The sequence below is a fragment of the Momordica charantia genome (assembly GCF_013281855.1).
Source record: "Momordica charantia cultivar OHB3-1 chromosome 3 unlocalized genomic scaffold, Mcharantia_2.0 BLBB01000003.1, whole genome shotgun sequence".
NCBI lineage: Eukaryota > Viridiplantae > Streptophyta > Magnoliopsida > Cucurbitales > Cucurbitaceae > Momordica > Momordica charantia.
Genome location: NW_028275161.1, coordinates 7,054,210 through 7,061,927, shown reverse-complemented (window position 1 = coordinate 7,061,927; position 7,718 = coordinate 7,054,210). Strand labels below are relative to the sequence as shown.

The 7,718-nt window shown below is 37.3% G+C and overlaps 1 long non-coding RNA gene across 1 annotated transcript; it reads right to left on the bottom strand.

The window, feature by feature from the left end:
• Positions 1-3,470: 3,470 nt before the first annotated feature.
• LOC148212261 (uncharacterized) lies at positions 3,471-6,163 on the bottom strand. Its single transcript, XR_015789952.1, has 3 exons — positions 5,688-6,163; positions 5,561-5,600; positions 3,471-3,658 (listed from the first exon to the last, which is right to left on the bottom strand). It is a non-coding gene; the product is annotated as an uncharacterized LOC148212261 (long non-coding RNA).
• Between the last annotated feature and the right edge of the window lie 1,555 nt (positions 6,164-7,718).

Sequence of the window (7,718 nt, the reverse complement as noted above, 5' to 3'; positions counted from 1 at the left end):
GATAAATTAAGGGCGATTAGTGATAAGTTAAAAAAAATTAATATCTTATTTGTCAAAAAAAAATCCTAATTTTATATAGTGCAACAACTGTGTATTAAAGAGGTCTTCAAATTAAAGAAAAAAAAATATTTGTCACATGCAAGGCTATAGTCATAATATACATCTTATGCATGCTATTTTTAACCTATAGTTTTAATATGAATCTTATTCATATTAATTTTCTTTGAATCTCATTCAAATAATTTTTCTCATAATATATAGTTTTAATCTCATAATATACATATATATACATTCCCTAATCTAATTTGAAAATTTCATATTATTTCGTAATTCTTGATCCTCGTTTTTACCCGTTGTGAGAAAGCAAGGGGACCGAATGGACCTACAGATCAGAAGCTCTAACAATTGAAGATTAATCGGTCAAACTCCTTAACCGAGTTAACAAACATTCGTTAACAATGGGTCACTCCACTAAAGACCTGCAACTGCACTCTTCTCACTGCCGAATGTTTTCGTGTCCACATATATACTGAAGGGATGTGAATCCCAGAGCGGAAGCGGACCATCGTTCATGATTTTTGGGAAACAAAATCAAAACGTTCATGAATGAAAATACAGGGGGAAACTAGTTTTTCCTTACATTTGAAGAACTCTTCTTCAACGATTCAATCTCCCGAACAACACCAAATGGTCTTCCGTGCTATCCTTTGGGTACAGGGATCGGGCTTGTGGGAGCAATTTGTTTGGAAAAAGAGGGAGGTGAGAGTGCATGAGATTGAGAGAGATGCTGAGAATTCTCAATTTTCTTTGTGTTACAGCACACTGTTGGGTGTGTTGCCCTAAACTCGTAGTTTGTATTTTGTAAAAACAAATGTCTATTTAATAAAGTTATATTCAATAAATTTGTTGTTGAATCATAGCTTTGCATTGTCCAAAATCCAATAAACTAAACATCCAAGGTTATTTTTGATGTAATCGGGACAGTATATATACTGGGTATATAGTTGATATACGGGATATATATATTTAATATACCCCTGATACATGAATGGATAATATCCCGTGAATAACCTAAAGGGTCTATAGTATATGGATAAGGCTGGGTACCTTATCCTGGCAACACTATGGATACGGCCCACTCTGTAAAGGTTACAGACGACTCGATCCAGGTCGTTCGTGTTGATACATGCGAGTGGGGGTATCCTGTACAATGAGTTTGTATAAGACCGGACCACAAAATAGGCAATCTTTAGATGTAACACCGTTAACTAATAGGTTGCTAATTCTTAGCATGACCAAGCAACTCATTCTCAATCCTGAGTGAGTTATGGACTCCTGCCCGTGAGGGCTCGTCCTTTGATCTATATGGGTGAGAGTGGCCCGAGTCGCCGACTCAACATTCCTATCATTTTGGGGACGAGACCAAGTGGGGAGCTGGGAACATAACTTCACAAGATGGAATTCACTCCTCCCCGACTTTAGGAGAGTAGATGAGTGTTCCCTTAAATGCTGACTCCGGGACTTGAACAAGGGGCCCCACCCTCTCATTGGCCGAGAGGAACTTCCGGTTATTTGTTGGACCATAACCGAGTTGTTCATTAGAGGAGCAGTGGTATTTAAGGAGTAAGATGTAACTCAGGGGTAAAACGGTAATTTGACCCAACTTGAGTTACGAACACTCGTGAAGGATTGACTCGTCATTAATGGTCGTATATCCATGGACACGAAACATTCTGCAGTGAGAATAGTGCAACTGCGGGTCTTTAGTGGAATGACCCGTAGTTAACGAATCTAGATTAACTTGGTCAATGAGTTTGACTGATTAATCTTGCATCGTTGAAGCTTCGGATCTGTAGGTCCATTAGGTCCCTTGCTAGCTCATAACGGGTAAATTACTTAAGGGATTATATGTATATTGATACATTATAATATATAGTTAATTATAAATTAAAAACTATATATTATGAGAGAAATTATTTGAATGAGATTCAAATAAAATTAATATGAATATGAATCATATTAAAACTATAGGTTAAAAATAATGTGCATAAGATGTACATTACAAGTATAGGTTATGCGAGAGAAATTTTTTAGAATATGATTCTAATTTTATAATAAATAATTAAGTGTTAATTATTTATTTGATTTATATATTTATATATTAATTAATTATTAATTGGATTAATAATTAATTATATTTATTAATTAATATGATCAATTAATAAATTAATATATATAATATTAATTATTATATATATATATTAATTATTATTATTAATTAATATATAAATTAATAATTAACTCCCTTGCAAAATTGCAGGGGAGTGGGCAGTTAAGTGATGTGGGGTAACTCCCCACGTCACTGCTTTTTGTTCTTCTTCCTTTGCAGTTCTGCAGAAAAAAAAAAGATGTACAGAACACAAAAAAGGCACTGCCAATTTCTCTCTCAAGATCACTCTCTCAAACTCTCCCTCTCATTCCAAACAAGGTGCTCCCACAAGCACGGTTCTCGAAACCCAAGAGGATAGCAAGGAAGATATTTTGGTGGTGTTCGTTGGGAAAAAGTTGAAGAAACGTTCTTCAAAGTAATGGTTTCCCCTCTATTTTCCCTCTGTAAAATACGATTTTGTATCCCGAAAATCAGCAACGAAAGTCCGCTTCCACTCCGGGATTCACATCCCTTCACACACTACTGAACCAAAATAGAAAAAAGAAAATGACGTGGGGTAACTCTCCACGTCACATTAACTTCCCACTCCCCTGCAAAATTGTAGGGGAGTTTGATATTAATATTAATAATTAATATATATATATATATATATATTTATATAATAATTAATATATATATAAATAATTAATTAATCAGATTAATTAATTATTAATCTTATTAATAATTAATTAACATATATATATATATCAAATAATTAATACTTAATTATTTATCACATAAATATAATCATATTCAATAGCATTTCTCTCGTATAACCTATAGTTCTAATGTACATCTTGTATTTTTAACCTATAGTTTTTGTAACGCCCAGGAATTTCACCATTTCCAAACAGGGACCGTTACCAAGCCTACCTGAAATTCTCACATAAACAAGAGAATTTTCTTCACAACAACACTAAGCAATAAAACTACCACGCTTATGCTGTGCTACTCTGATTTCCAACACTCACGAGAGCTTGAACAATTAGAACAACAACACTAATGTTTTAAGAGAAACTCACATCCTATACAGATAAACCATTTAATACCGACTTCACGTTAAACAAACCCTTCAAGGAAACCTTACTAACTATAAACCATCTACTAAATGAATATTAACATCTCGAATGACAATGAAGCAAAAGCTAATTCAAGTACGATCAACTTAAACAAATGTATTCATAAATATCCTGAGTGGGTTACGATCTCGTAGTTCAAGAAGGTAACAAAATTAATGCTCTAAAAGAGCATAATGAATCGGCAACCTTACAACATCTTTTAGACCATAAAACTAAACAAGACCAACCGCTAACAACTCAACTACACGATTAAATAGCCACAACTATCCCAACTAAAAGAAATTAATTGCACGCAGCATAGCTAATGGTCTTTCCGATCAAGTCTCCTCCTCGCCATCACCATCCCAAGAGCTAGCTCGATACCTGCAAACTGGAGGGGAAAAAAAGAGGGATGAGTACAACCACAGTACTCAGTAAACAGCCCTTATCTGAAGGGTCACGCACAAACAGCATACTTATCAAGGAACAACATGTCATGCTTATTAAAGAATCAACACATACACATCATGCTCAACCAAATCATGAAACATTCACAGTCATGCTTTTCATCACATTATGCATTCAAACATGGACACATTCTATAAACTTCGGTGACAACCACAACCAGTAACACATTAACTACCGACCTCTACTCTCTCTAACATTACCAGTACCTCTAAGCTTATCTCAGTTATCATACCCTTCCACAGTTAACTCCTTCGAGCAGAGTCGGCCCCTGACCATTTATACCCAGAGCCCCGACCCTGCAGCATCAGCCCTCGACCATTTATACCCGAGGCCTTGAACTCTGCATCGACCCTCGACCATTTATACCCGAGGCCTCGATGTCTTACAATATATTGGCCCTTGACCATTTATACCCAAGGCCCCAATAGTTCTCCTTTCGAAAGACTCCTCGCATCGACCCCCGACCATTTATACCCGAGGCCTCGACACTCATCTTTATCCAATATTGGCGTATCGACCCCCGACCATTTATACCCGAGGCCTCGATACCCAATTAGTGACGTATCAGCCCCCGACCATTTATACCCGAGGCCCTGACACTCACCCATTCACTTCATAATTTCCAAAACTCCACATATCATTTCTAGCCTCCAACCAAGATTCCAGTACTAACTCCCTAATAACACCAACCACCACAATGCCCATCAACAACACCACCACTAGTATGATTTCAATGCATCTCTCAGCTCACCAACACAATTCAGCATGCTTCCACAACATAAACATCATTCTAATAGCAAAACAATAAACCAAACATGCTTTCACAACATACCAAATCTTAACAACAGCGCCACAATGAGTTCAGTCATAACAAAGCATAGTCAACAAATTGCAAATGATTGGAGCCCAACACAATTCATCCAAACACTTAATATCCAACGTCCATATTCAATAAGCACTGCTAGATATAATAAAAACTCATGAGACACGCCAAACACTTCATACAAATTCAGACAACAAACATTTCCAAAATAAATTCACTCTAACGAACATTCCCTACAATCATACATCATTCTACAACAAATCTCAGCAGTTCAACAATACAAAATTCCCACTATTATCACCGACGGACATTCAACACTAACCAGGCATACAAAACAACATAAACAAGAGTTACACTGCACAACCACGTATCAAAACCAATATTAAGCATCATAAACAACACATCGGCAACAAAATAACAAACATCAACGCACGCACCCGCCCCCGTGCTACTACTTTGTTATGTCCCAAAATTCTCTTAAGAGCTCTACTTGCTACTACGCCATGCCTCATGCATTAACAATCTCATAACAGTCCAATATGCGATACACCAAAATGATCATATGTAAAAGCCAATCAATCTAAAATAGTCCAACATGATCTAACAGCTCCAGCAGGTATCGTTCACAGAAAAAGCACAATCAACCACTTAGCCAAAATATAATTGATAAATACCCAGCATACATCAAACACAACCGATTTCTCATAAATATTCAATACGCTTTCGAAACAATAGATTATAGTACCGGTATACAAATTTCATCATGAAAACCAATTAGAACATAATAGCAATTCAATCATAGTCATCCAGGATTACCTGGGTACAATTTATTCACACAACCACATACTTTTCCCAAGATATATCAACAGTTTTATCAACAATGACGTTTACTAAATGATAACAACGACAAGCGACATGCAAGTATCACACATGGGCACACGAGCAAACAACCATATCATATCAGCACACAACAACCAATCCCTCCAGTAAGAAACTACTTACAACAAAGTTCTAATGCGCTACCAAGTTCACCGAAGGGTTCCTAAATCCAAAAGCAAACCAAACTTGATTAGAATTCATGTTAGAAACACTTAGTTTGCATCGAAAGTGAGTTTAGATGATCCGTTACCTACTATCTCACCATAAAACCTCTTGGGTAAGGAGTGAGTCGACGCCAAGGAGGCTTGAGCTTCCAAATTCGGGTCCGAGAAGCTTCGAGCTTGCTGGTTCGATACCGAAAAGAAATGGGTAACTTAGTTCTAGCTCAGAACAAGGATGGGTATCACAAATTGAGCTTCAATTTGGTATGGGTAACTATCAAAATGAACCGGAATACTACTGCTCGAGTTGGGATGGGCTGTCGGCTTCAAATATGGCTTAATCAGGGTGTCGCGTTGTCGTTTCAGCTGTCAAAAGATGTCTGAACGCTACGAACTGAGACAAAAATCATCGAGACGCCATGGCCCGTCACTGCTGCACCTGTTCCACGCTCAGGCCACCGCAAACCCGACGCAATAACCCGCAAGGAAGACGTCGTCGGTCAGGCTGCCGTGGATGCTGCTAAGGAGTTACGCCGACGCTACCCGTGTACGAGGAAGATACCGATCGATGTTGGCACCGCTCGTGGAGAAAACCCGCCGGGGAAGACGCCGCCGTGGAGCTCGTTGTCGATGTCGGAGAAAAAATCGCTGCTGCCGTCGAGATGTTTGTGGAGGGACGCCACGTCGGAGGTGCCGCTGTTGGGCCGCTTCACCGGAGAACAAGAAGGTGCTGGCTGGGTTGCTCGAAGAAGAAGAAGAAATCTGGAGGGGGGGGCTGGCGGCTGGCAAGGGGAAAAAGAGAACAAGATGTTGTTAGGGTTTTGTTTTCCTTTTTCCCTTTTCATTACTTTATTTACTAACCTTCATTTAAAGCCAAAGGCCTTATTTCTCAAATTTTAAAGGGGCACAACTAACTAAAAACAATGGCCCAAAACAAGAAGCCCCAAAACTACACTTTAGAAAAACAAATAAACTCACAACAACCCAAATAAAATAGTTAACTTAAACTCTAAAACCCAAGAATAATAATTCAAAGAAAAGTAGAATTTATGAAGGAAAATCCTAAAACCCCTGAATTTAAGATTTAACTAAAAATCTCCTACACAGGTCGAGAACTTAAATTATCTTAATCCAATGAAATTAAAATTAATTCCAATTTAGCCAAAAATTAGAATTTCAAAGTTAGAAGATCCAAGAATTAAAGTTATCAACTTAGGGAAAAATCCAAGGACACCATTTATTCAAAAATAAACGAGTCCGAGAACGCGGGGCGTTACAGTTTTAATATGAATCTTATTCATATTAATTTTATTTGAATCTCATTCAAATAATTTATCTCATAATATATGTTTTAATTTAGAATTAACAATATATTATAATGTATCAATATAATCCCTTAAGTACTTTGAACAGCTCAAATTCTGCCAAAAACTTGATCCTCGTTTTACCTGTTTTGAGGTAGCAAGGGGACCGAATGGACCCACAGATCGAAGCTCCAACAATACGAGATTAATCGGTCAAACTCATTTACCTAGTTAATCAACATTCGTTAACTACGGATCACTCCACTAAAGACCCGCAGTTGCACTCTTCTCACTGCAGAATTTCGTGTCCATGGATATACAACCATTAATGACAAGTCAATCTTCACAAGTGCTTGTAACTCAAGTTGGGTCAAATTATCGTTTTACCCCTGAGTTACATCTTACTCCTTAAATACCACTGCTCCTATAATGAACAACCTGGTTATGATCGGACTAATAACCGAAATGTTGGGTATGTTGCCTTAAACTCGTCGTTTATATATTGTAAAAACAAATGTCTATTTAATAAAGTTTTATTCAATAAATTTGTTGTTGAATCATAGCTTTGCATTGTCCAAAATCCAATAAACTAAACATCCAAGGTTATTTTTGATGTAACTGGGACAGTATATACTGGGTATATAGTTGATATATGGGGTATATATTTGATATACCCCTGATATATGAATGGATAATGTCCCGTGAATAACCTAAAGGGTCTATAGTATATGGATAAGGCTGGGTACCTTATCCTGGCAACACTATGGATACAGCTCGCTCTGTAAAGGTTACAGACGACTCGATCCAGGTCGTCGT